Consider the following 12,167-nt stretch of genomic DNA (forward strand, 5'->3'; position numbering starts at 1 on the left):
CAACTCACGACAATATTCTCACGACAATATTCTCAATATTGATCCTTTGAATCCGGGAAGTTGAGCACGCGTCGTTCACCCCGATCGTCCTGTCTTCCGCTGGTGCCCTGGCGAAGGAGGCCACCCGGTTCCTGAAGCTGCTCGGAACGAAGCTCTCCACCAAGCTCTCGCAGCCTTATCCCCTCGTGATGGGAAAGCTGCGGACGGACCTGGCTTTCAGCCTTGTCCGCGACTCCGTCCTGATGGTTCGTGGGAGTCGCCGTGCATTCCGTGCACCTGGTCTGGCGGCGGATGTGGATGCTGTTTCTGTGGAGGCCCGCATTCCCGCCACTACGTGACGCTAAGTCCTCCTGGGGTTTGCCGCTCTCCGGTCCTCTTTCATCCCGTTCTCCCCTCTTTTTTGGGGATTCTTTGTACTTCGTCTTTCTTGTTTTTCTTGTTCCTTTGTTTTTTGTAGGACAGATTTTTGGTGTACTGATTTCGGTCGTTGTTGTGTCTGACTCTATTCCCAATATCTAATTCTGTGGTTGGTTTTCCAGCTCATTGGGTTTTGTAGTTTCCATCATGAGTTTGATTCCATCGTGAGTTTGATTCCATCGTGAGTTTTGATTCTATTTGCTATTTTTCGTTCCATTTTTGAGCTCATATTTTATTTTCCTGATTTCTTCTCCAGTGTATGTTGTATTGCATTTTAATACATTGTGTTAATTTTTGCCCGTAAAAGAAGCTTGCACTTCAAAAAAAAATAATAATAATAATAATAATTTTAACTGGTTTGAGGGAAAAAATAATAATAATAATAATAATTTTATGACTTGGGGCTCCCCGCGTGCTGGTTTGTGCGTGAAGTGTGTGGGTTACAGTGAGGGCTGCGTCCCACCCGCCTGTGTGGATTCACAGGAAGTGTGAGTTACGAAGTCTGGAGAAAACGTTGAACGGTCTCTGCTGGGATGACGACTACACCATAGCTCAGTGGTTAGAGCATCGCTGGCTACAAGCGGGGGTCCCTGGTTCGAGTCCTGGTGGTGACAGTCAATTTTTTCTTCAGACTTTCCCGTTTGTCTCTTTCCCTCAAACCAGTTAATATTTTATGACTTGGGGCTCCCCGCGTGCTGGTTTTGTGCGTGAAGTGTGTGGGTTACAGTGAGGGCTGCGTCCCACCCGCCTGTGTGGATTCACAGGAAGTGTGAGTTACGAAGTCTGAAGAAAACGTTGAACGGTCTCTGCTGGGATGACGACTACACCATAGCTCAGTGGTTAGAGCATCGCTGGCTACAAGCGGGGGTCCCTGGTTCGAGTCCTGGTGGTGACAGTCAATTTTTTCTTCAGACTTTCCCGTTTGTCTCTTTCCCTCAAAATCAGTCAATAATAAACCAGTCAATATTTTATGACTTGGGGCTCCCCGCGTGCTAGTTTGTACGTGAAGTGTGTGGGTTACAGTGAGGGCTGCGTCCCACCCGCCTGTGTGGATTCACAGGAAGTGTGAGTTACGAAGTCTGAAGAAGATGTTGAACGGCCTCTGCTGGGATGACGACTACACCATAGCTCAGTGGTTAGAGCATCGCTGGCTACAAGCGAGGGTCCCTGGTTCGAGTCCTGGTGGTGACAGTCATTTTTTTCTTCAGACTTTTCCCGTTTGTCTCTTTCCCTCAAACCAGTCAATAATAATAATAATAATAATAATAATAATAATAATAATAATAATAAAGTCGTCATAATAATAATAATAATAATAATAATAATAATAATAATAATAATAATAATAATAATAATAGGTTTAAAGCACACGCCCGCCACCCCAAGGACTCTGCCGCCAGGGTCCACCTGCCTCGTGACATGGGTGGTCGAGGAATTCTATCATTCCGGGATCTCCTGGATAGAACCCGTGTCCGGGTGGCGCGGTACCTACAAGCCCACCCAAACGTGCCACTGTTGGCTGCTGTTAAGCGCCATCACGACAATGATGTGGCACCGTCAAAATCAGTTACACGTCAAGCCTCCAGACTTCTGGGTGAACTTGACCTACCCGACTTGGAGACTGCCACAAAAGTCATTGTCAAGAAGGCCGTTGCTCTCCGGTGCCTGGCCGTTATCCAAGGTAAGCCTCTCCATGGCCAGTTCTGGAGACGAGCTTCTGATGCTGGCTTGGACCTGGGCTTGAGTTTTCGCTGGCTGAAATCGCCAACGATCAGGCCTGCGACAGAGGGACTCTTGCTGGCTGTACAGGATCAGGCCATTGCGACCAGGCACTATCAGGTCACGGTCATTGGACGGGGAGACGTTGTGGACATTTGTCGAGTTTGCGGCACTCGCGGAGAAACAGTTGATCACATTGTGGCCTGTTGCCCAGCCCTAGCCAAAACACTGTATATCGAACGGCATGACACGCTCGTCAAGTTGGTGCATTGGGCACTATGCAAGCGGCATGGTCTGGGTCAGCCGGGAAGCAACCCGCTGAAGCATCATCTTGTGCCTGTCACGGAAAATCCTGACATGAAGCTCCTGTGGGAGTTCAATATCCCAACGGATACGCAAGTGCGCCACAACCGTCCAGACCTGGTGTTGCGGTCCAGCACACAGGTGCTGCTGATGGATGTCAGTGTTCCACTGGACCAGAATGTGCCCACAAAAATCGCCGAAAAAATAACAAAGTACGCTCCCCTTTGCCAAGAGCTGCGGCGCATCTGGCATGTGGATGATGTCCGCGTTGTGCCCCTGGTTGTTGGGGCGCTTGGTGGACTGACTGGTGTGTCCCTCTCACACTTTGTGTTGGCATTGGCAGGCACTCTGCGCATTGAAAGGGCTCAGCAATGTGCTATCCTGGGCACGCTGAACATCATCAAGTCGGTTCTTGGCATTCGGCATTAGGCTCCTCATGTTACGGGTAGAGCTAGTCTGTATAAACCTCCAATACCGCATTTGCTTTGACATCCATGAATGTGCAGTATGACGGTTCTCACAGCCTGATTTTTCTCTTGCCATTTGAGTATGTCCGGCATTCATCTCTTCCTCTATTTCTACAGGTCTATTCCTGTACTGGTAGTCCATTTTTGTAATTACTCTTTTTGTATTCGAATATGTCCTGTCCTCCTCCATCTTTTTGTATTCGAATATGTCCTAGCATCCTCCATCGTACTGCTTATTTCTGTCCGTCTCTCAGTTTCTGCGTCGGCTTTCAATATTTTTGCTTTGGTTTTTACAATCCTTTTTGCTTCGGTCTTCATTGCGTTGGCCATTTATCTATTTTTTTTTCTCTCATTACCCTTGGTCTCTTTTGGCCCGGTGATGGGGTTCTTACCTCATGTCATGACAACGTGAGTGAAATAAAGCCAACTCCATAATAATAGCAATGAAAAATATCAATTGTGCACTCATAATCATGTATAAACAATTAAAATGAAACAATTCCAGAACGTTTTCGTGTGACCATCATCAGTGGAACATCGTCACATAGCAAGAATCACTAAAACAACCAGTTATATAGCTAGAGTAACATGAAAAGAAGCTGTTCTATGCAAGCAAAAAGAAAATGTTGTAGCACTCACACTTTTTAAATAATACACACTCACCAGTTTTTGTTCACACGCACTCACAGCTGCCACATTCATCTACTGCTACCATTCTCAGATACACTGCAAAGGTTCACACTACACGCGTTATGCATAACCGCTAGCTGTGCTGCATTCTCACGCTTCTTTTCATGTTACTCTAGCTATATAACTGGTTGTTTTAGTGATTCTTGCTATGTGACGATGTTCCACTGATGATGGTCACACGAAAACGTTCTGGAATTGTTTCATTTTAATTGTTTATACATGATTATGAGTGCACAATTGATATTTTTCATTGCTATTTTACGACTGTTGTCTCCTCGTCGGTTATTTAAATAATAATAATAATAATAACGTACGGAATATCCAACACTTCCCAGATTGGATACGCCCTGGAACAGAGGAAGCTGGAATTGCTTGCGCTAGTGGAGAGGACAAGACGTGATAAACACATCTGGGAGAGCAGGAGAGCTAACACACTATTCCGCACAAATGAGAAAGAATTCTACCGTCGACTGAGAAAGGAACCGGAGCAGCAGCATCCCGGGGAAATACCGAGTGAGGGTGCCGTATTCGAGTTCTGGTCTGGTATACTAGCCAAGCCTGTGCCGTTTGATGAGTCATCAGGGTGGTATCAAGAACAAAGAGTGGAATATGAGACTACCATTGCAGAGGATGAACCCGTATCTGTGACTCAACAGGCACTCCAGGACACGCTAGCTAAGGTCAGCAGGTGAAAAGCTAGTGGTGTAGACGCAATTCATGGTTACTGGTGGAAAAAATTATCTAATCTACACATTGCCCTGCGAATCGCCTTCCAGAAGACCCTTGTCGGTGATTGGCCAATTCCGGAATGGTTGGTGACTGGCCGCACAATCCTGCTGCCCAAGACGGAGCCACCCACATCTAACCCAGCCCAATATCGCCCTATCACCTGTCTACCCACACAATACAAGATCCTGACAGCCGTAGTTGCTAGTCTCATGTGGAAACACATTGACACCAATTCGATACTCCCAGATGAACAGAGAGGGTGTACCCCGGGAACACTAGGCTGTAAGGAGCAACTTCTTGTCAATAAGATGATAATGGAGCACGCTCGGCATAATAAGCGCAATATCTCTGTTGCGTATATCGACTTCAAGAAAGCCTATGACAGCGTTTCTCATGTATGGATTATTCGGATGCTGGAGATGTACAAATTTAGCCCAGCTCTTGTCAAGTTCTTGGAGGCAAGCATGCAGCTCTGGAAAACACACATGAGTTTATCATATCAAAATGCACGGGTCTCTACAGAATCTGTCAGGATTCGCCGTGGTATCTTCCAAGGAGACACGCTATCACCCCTCTTGTTTTGCTTAGCTATTAACTGCATTTCAAGAGAGGTGCAGAAGACAGGCGGCGGATATCAAATGCAAATTGGACAGGTCTCAAAGGTCGTTTCTCAACTCCTGTACATGGATGACATTAAATTGTATGCCAAACATCGCAACCAGCTGAAGCCCATGATCAACGTCGCCCAGATCACAGCTTCGGCCATTGGCCTGGAGTTTGGTGTTTCGAAGTGCGCCACGCTTCATGTACACCGGGGAGTGCTTGAGTCAAGTGATGCGGAGCCTGTCGAAACACTGTTGGGTATGGCTTTACCCACCCTGCAAGAAGATAACATGTACAAATACCTCGGATTCATTGAATCGGCTGCGCTGCCGCATGGTGAGATAAAGAGCAAGCTTCGTGAGGATTATGGAAAGCGATTAGATGCGATCTTCAAGTCTGGATTAACGGCTGGATATTTAGCAAAGGCAGTAAACACATACGCGGTGCCACTGCTCACCTACAGCTTTGGCATCATCAACTGGCGACCCGTAGAATTGGAGCAGCTGGATATCTTGCTCAGGAAGAAGCTCACCAAGAAGGGATGGCATCACCCTCGGGCTGACAGAGAGAGGGTTCATTTGGTGCGCGCCGAAGGCGGCCGTGGATTCCAAAGTGTGGTAGATCTACATGAATGATCCATCATCCAGATTAATAAATACATCGAGGGCCACCAAGACCACATTGCCATTGCTCTCCTAAAACAGTACCATCATAAAAAAGCAAAATACTCTGTCTCCAGTGATGCTGCGAAATATTTGGCAAAGATTGGTATGGAGGAGTCAGCCACAAAGGAGCAAATACGCCAGGGATACCAGCGGCATCGGGAGGAGACAATCAGAAAGAAGCCTCTGCATGGCCAATTTTGGCTTATGCTGCAGGATGCTGAGCTGGATCGAGGGCTCTCCTTTGCGTGGTTGCGGTCTTCCGCTTTGCGTCCGGCGACAGAGAGTATTGTCATGGCCATACAGGACCAGGCTATCCCAACACGGAACTTACAAGAGATATTTAATCGAGGAACAGGTGTGTCAACGAAAACGAGTTGCAGGATGTGTGGCAGGGACAAGGAAACGGTTTTCCACCTTATTGGAGCGTGTACAGCTTGTGCGGGAAGTCACTATATCAATCGCCACAACAGGTTGGCAAAATATCTCCACTGGACATTGTGCAGGAAGTATGGTGCATCGGACATTTCGAATAAGTACACAAGTCACCAACTCACCAACGTCGTGTACAGTGCTGAAACGGATGTGTCAATCTACTGGGAAGTGCCAATTCCAACAGCAGCGCCCGTTGGAGCAAACAGACCCGACATTATTATCAAGGGCAAAGATGAAGCGTTCCTTGTGGACGTAAGTGTCCCTCTGGATAGGAACATCCGCCGAAAATCTGTGGAAAAGATACAGAAATATCAAGGCCTGAAGCGTGAGGTGGAGCAGATGTGGCAGGTGCGGGCCAAGATCGTGCCAGTAATTGTGGGGGCATTAGGTGGATTAACCCCCTCGACTGCTGAGTTTGTGAGGGAACTGGATGCCGGAGCCAGTGTATCGATCTTGCAAAAGGAGGCGCTCCTTGGCACAGTTGACATCATCAGGTCAATAATGGTGTACTAGCTGTGCTAGTACTTGTTAGCAACAATCCGAACTAGCGCACACACTGCACTGCATTGCTTTGTACTGCATTCAAGACTGACGTCATGCGCTTTGTTTTGCTGCGTAATCACAAATGGCACCAGCCCGTTTTTGCGGAAAAGAAAAACAAATCTTGCTTGCCCTGTTGTGCTCTTCCAGACAACGGATCGTGCTTCAGCAGTGTTTCTTTTCCTTTCGTAGCTTTGCTGCCAGCCCGAGTGTCACCTCGACACCGTATTTCTTCAGTATGTCTGACCTTACTGTCGACACTGTCAAGGCAATGCCTTGCCAAGCCCTCCGCGGCGAGCCTTCTCAGCGCGGCCTGAATCCGAAAGGAAACTTAGTAAAAGTATTTTACAGGACCGTTTGCTGGCACAACTAGCCCTTGGTAGTGAGGTCTGCTCCGGCCAGGAGAACCAGCAACATGACAGTGCGGACACGGCTCGCGAGCCCAGAAGCCCGACGTGCACCAATGCCTCCTCCGCCAGCTCAGGTGACGCGGGCTCAACGGATCTCTGCGCTCCCGTACGGGACGAGGTGTAGTCGGCTTTGTCGGCCGCCATTTTATTATTATCGGAGAGCATTGCGCCGCTCCTCACCCAAGGCCAAGGCGATGCGGCAGCTGCCGCCACTACGCCAGGCCAAGCTCCTGTAACCCACCCGATCAGCCACCTGCACCAGCTGTGCCCAAGGCTGTGCAAGAACGTATCTTGCGAGGGGAGTTCGTAGATTTTTCAAGTTTGTTGCCTGAAATTCTTGCACACTTCCGGCCCAACATTCCGGCTGGTGCACAGCCCGAATAACGATAGCCAGCTAAATATCGTTGAGTCGGATGACGCGAAGCAGGTGCGTCGCAAGGTTCACGATAATTACACATGTAGCTACCCGGCTCGGGGCATGGACCACATACATGTCTGTTATCACGGCTGCTGCCCTACACCGCACTGCTGAACTGATTGCGTACCAGCAGTTGATCCTGACTGCTAACTGCCAGTTCTTCCCAAGCGCGTGGCTAGAGTACGACCGCCAGCTGCGGATGCTCGTGGCCCAGTAACCAGGCACGAAGAGGTTGGACACCATCGACGTGAACCTATGGCAGATAGCTGTCACAGGCCATGCACACCCAAAATGCGCTCAATGTAAGACGGTCCATCCAGGGGCGGTTTGTGTCCTTTTCGTCCCGAAGCCAGCAGCATTTACCTCCAGTGGTCGCAACCATACCAGCGACGGCCAAGAAATCTGCCGCAACTTCAATGGAGGTCGCTGTTCTTCGTCGTCGTGCCGCTTCTCCCACATCTGCAGCCAGTGTGGCAAGGACCACCCATGCATCATGTGCAACCAGCAGCAGCGCGGAGCCAATCGGCCACCCCGCCGCTCCTAGCAGAATGGCTACTGAATCGCTTGACTCGGTACGTAGCTTCTTTCCTATACACTCTGCAGACACCACACTGCTAGCTGACCACTTTGCCCGCCTGTTACGTAACCACTCAGATCAATCATGTGTTGCGTATGTTCTCCATGGCCCGCGCCGTGGCTTTACTCTTGGATCTGCCGGCCAACACGACACTTCGGTTTTCTCTAATAATCTACCATTGGCTTTCACTCACTCGGCATTTATATCCGAGCAATTAGCTGCTTCCTGCGCCCGCAGCGAGACCACAGGCCCATTTCCGTCACCTCCATTTCAGTTCATGCGCCGCTCTGGTATTGGTGCCATCCCCAAAAAGAACGGCAAGCCGCGAATGATCCACCATCTGTCTAGCCCGGAAGGCACCGGCGCGAACGACAGCATCCCTGCCGAGCCGCTCTCTCTGCACTACGCGAGCATTGACAACGCGATCAACATCATCATGTCATGCCCACAGCCTGTGTATTTGTCCAAGCTCGATGTACGCAGTGCATTTCGGCAGATCCCAGTCCGCCGTCAGGACTTCGCTGGGAAGGCTCCTACTACTACGAGCGCTTTCGGCCTCCGTTCCAGCCCAGCCGTCTTTGACTCAGTAGCCACAGCAGTCAACTGGATCATGCAGCACGAGTTTGCTATAGATCACCGGCTTCACTACCTCGATGACTTTCTCGATATCTCCACTGGTTTGGCTGCAGCCAACCAGCAACTCACCATCCCCCTCCGGGCGTTCACGTATCTCAGCACTCCTCTTTGCTCAATCCCAGCTCGAAGGGCCATCACCATCATTGACCTTCCTTGGTATTGTCCTAGACTGCGAGCGCCACGAAGCTTGGCTACCAGAGGACAAGCTGTCCGAGATCCGTGCGCCACTCATGGCTACTATCAGCGAGCGCAGCATCGGCCAGCGTCAACTCGAGTCCCTCCTGGGGAAGCTCACTTTTGCTGCCCGAGTCATCGTTCCTGGACACACATTCATGCGTGAACTATGATCAGCGTGCCCTGAACTGTATCTGTGTATGCGAGTGCGGTGCATAAAGCCCACCTTGAGAATGGGTTTGCCGGCCCCTTAGTAGATGCGTGGCTTCTGAAGAGGGTGTTGAAGGGCATCCAGCGATGCCATGGTACGGCTGCACTCACCCCTCGCCTTCCTATAACTATGCCAATCCTACGACACCTGACGGATGCACGCCGGAAAAGTAGTATCCTGAACGGCCATGACAAGCTGCTCTACCAAGCCGCCATGCTGCTTCTTTGGATTTCTTCGGTGCGCTGAATTCACTAATGGCATCACACGGGGCTGTACTAGCTCCCCTGGTGACGGACGCCTGCAACTCTTCCTGCTTTCATCCAAGACGGACCCGTTCGGTAAAGGCGTTACTAGTGACATTGGCCCGTCTGTACCGCCGTACTGCCCGGTCCGTGCCATTGTTAGCTACCCATCTGTCACTCGTCGCGAGGGACCGGAGCAACTCTTGTTCGTACTCTCGAACAGACAGCAGCTGACCAGGCAGTCATTCACAGTAACAGTATGGTCTCTTGTCGCTGCGGCCGGTGTACCATCCCAGTCGAACTACTCCGGACATTCGGTCCACATTGGTGCAGCCACCACCGCTGCTATGGCTAGTGCCCCTGACTCCTTCCGAGTGGCAGGTCAGTGGAAAGAGCGATGCGTGTCTACGCTACATCCAGACTACAACAAGCGCATAGCGCCAGCTATCGTCCCGGCTTGCTGCCGTGCCATGGATGCCATGATCCCCAACTCGGGTGAGTAATGAGCTACTGAACTCTAGCTGCGCAATGCTTGCCTGTGCTGACATTAATTGACCCTTGCTGTGCGTCAATAGTGCTTAGCTAACGGAGTGCTGGTTTCATGGGTCCACTCTCACAACTGGTGTTATCTAGCTATTTGCTGCGGCTCTGCCTTGCGCTATATTACATCCATTTAGCATTGCAGCTCTACGTTGAGCTAACAGCAGCTCTACTTTGAGCTAACAGCAGCTCTACTTTGAGCTAACAGCAGCTCTACTTTGAGCTAACCGCAGCTCTACTTTGAGCTAACAGCAGCTCTACTTTGAGCTAACAGCAGCTCTACTTTGAGCTAACCGCAGCTCTACTTTGAGCTAACAGCAGCTCTACTTTGAGCTAACAGCAGCTCTACCTTGAGCTAACAGCCGCTCTACTTTGAGCTAACAGCAGCTCTACTTTGAGCTAACAGCAGCTCTACTTTGAGCTAATCGCAGCTCTACTTTGAGCTAACAGCAGCTCTACTTTGAGCTAACCGCAGCTCTACTTTGAGCTAACCGCAGCTCTACTTTGAGCTAACCGCAGCTCTACTTTGAGCTAACCGCAGCTCTACTTTGAGCTAACAGCAGCTCTGCTCTGAGCTAACAGCAGCTCTGCTCTGAGCTAACACCAGCTCTACTTTGAGCTTCAAACCAGTTGTTTCGAAACCAGCACTCCTCAATCCAAAGATGCCTCTTTGTTGACTTGTTTGTGTGAGGGATGGGGCTAATGGTGTACTAGCTGTGCTAGTACTTGTTAGCAACAATCCGAACTAGCGCACACACTGCACTGCATTGCTTTGTACTGCATTCAAGACTGACGTCATGCGCTTTGTTTTGCTGCGTAATCACAAATGGCACCAGCCCGTTTTTGCGGAAAAGAAAAACAAATCTTGCTTGCCCTGTTGTGCTCTTCCAGACAACGGATCGTGCTTCAGCAGTGTTTCTTTTCCCACCATCCCTCCCTATCCAACTTATTCACACCATCATAATATTATCGTACCCACTAACCGGGTCCACTCTCACAACTGGTGTTATCTAGCTATTTGCTGCGGCTCTGCCTTGCGCTATATTACATCCATTTAGCATTGCAGCTCTACGTTGAGCTAACAGCAGCTCTACTTTGAGCTAACAGCAGCTCTACTTTGAGCTAACAGCAGCTCTACTTTGAGCTAACCGCAGCTCTACTTTGAGCTAACAGCAGCTCTACTTTGAGCTAACAGCAGCTCTACTTTGAGCTAACCGCAGCTCTACTTTGAGCTAACAGCAGCTCTACTTTGAGCTAACAGCAGCTCTACCTTGAGCTAACAGCCGCTCTACTTTGAGCTAACAGCAGCTCTACTTTGAGCTAACAGCAGCTCTACTTTGAGCTAATCGCAGCTCTACTTTGAGCTAACAGCAGCTCTACTTTGAGCTAACCGCAGCTCTACTTTGAGCTAACCGCAGCTCTACTTTGAGCTAACCGCAGCTCTACTTTGAGCTAACCGCAGCTCTACTTTGAGCTAACAGCAGCTCTGCTCTGAGCTAACAGCAGCTCTGCTCTGAGCTAACACCAGCTCTACTTTGAGCTTCAAACCAGTTGTTTCGAAACCAGCACTCCTCAATCCAAAGATGCCTCTTTGTTGACTTGTTTGTGTGAGGGATGGGGCTAACTCAGATGAAATAATAATTACACTCTAATAAGTTACATTGGTTTGCGAATGCCCATGGTTCGAACTATTAGTTGAAGCACCTATTTGCAGAAAATAATAATATTATGATCGTAATATTAATCACTTGCCAATAACAAAGACAACAATAATACCATCAGCCCCCATTCACCGGTTTTGACGGTGCTTCACTGATGTTGAATGAGAAGAATTATATTGCTGCCTTCAGTGCTATAGTGTCGCTGAAGGGCTCGATTTCAGATTTGATGACGGTTACTTTTCAACGGATTTTGTTTTCTGATTTAGCTCTCTTGCTATTACTGTACCTGCTTGTGTTAAGTCTCATTTTCGCAGATTAGTTGTATAATAGATTGTACATGCATCATTGTAGATTTGCTGTTCACAGTATTTCTCTCTTTTTTCTTTCTTTTTTCTCAGTCTTCCTTATTACATTTTCTTCACATACAACAGCAGTACTCCCCATGGTCTTAAATGACCCGGGATGCTGCATAATACAAACACAAAACGAATAAAGCCACCCCCATAATAATAATAATAATAATAATAATAATAATAATAATAATAATAATAATTTGGAAAGGATCGGAAGAACTTCAAATTCAAAGGATCTGTCGGGGAAGTGAACTGCCTGAAAAGAGAAAAAAACGCCAGACCCACCAGGACTCGAACCTGGGACCCTGCTTGTCATGAGCAATGCTCTAACCACTGAGCTATGGGACCAGGCTGAACCTAGAAGGCGCTGACAAGTTTTT

This window comes from Sycon ciliatum, chromosome 3 (genome assembly GCF_964019385.1).
Source record: "Sycon ciliatum chromosome 3, ocSycCili1.1, whole genome shotgun sequence".
NCBI classification, from domain to species: Eukaryota; Metazoa; Porifera; class Calcarea; order Leucosolenida; family Sycettidae; genus Sycon; species Sycon ciliatum.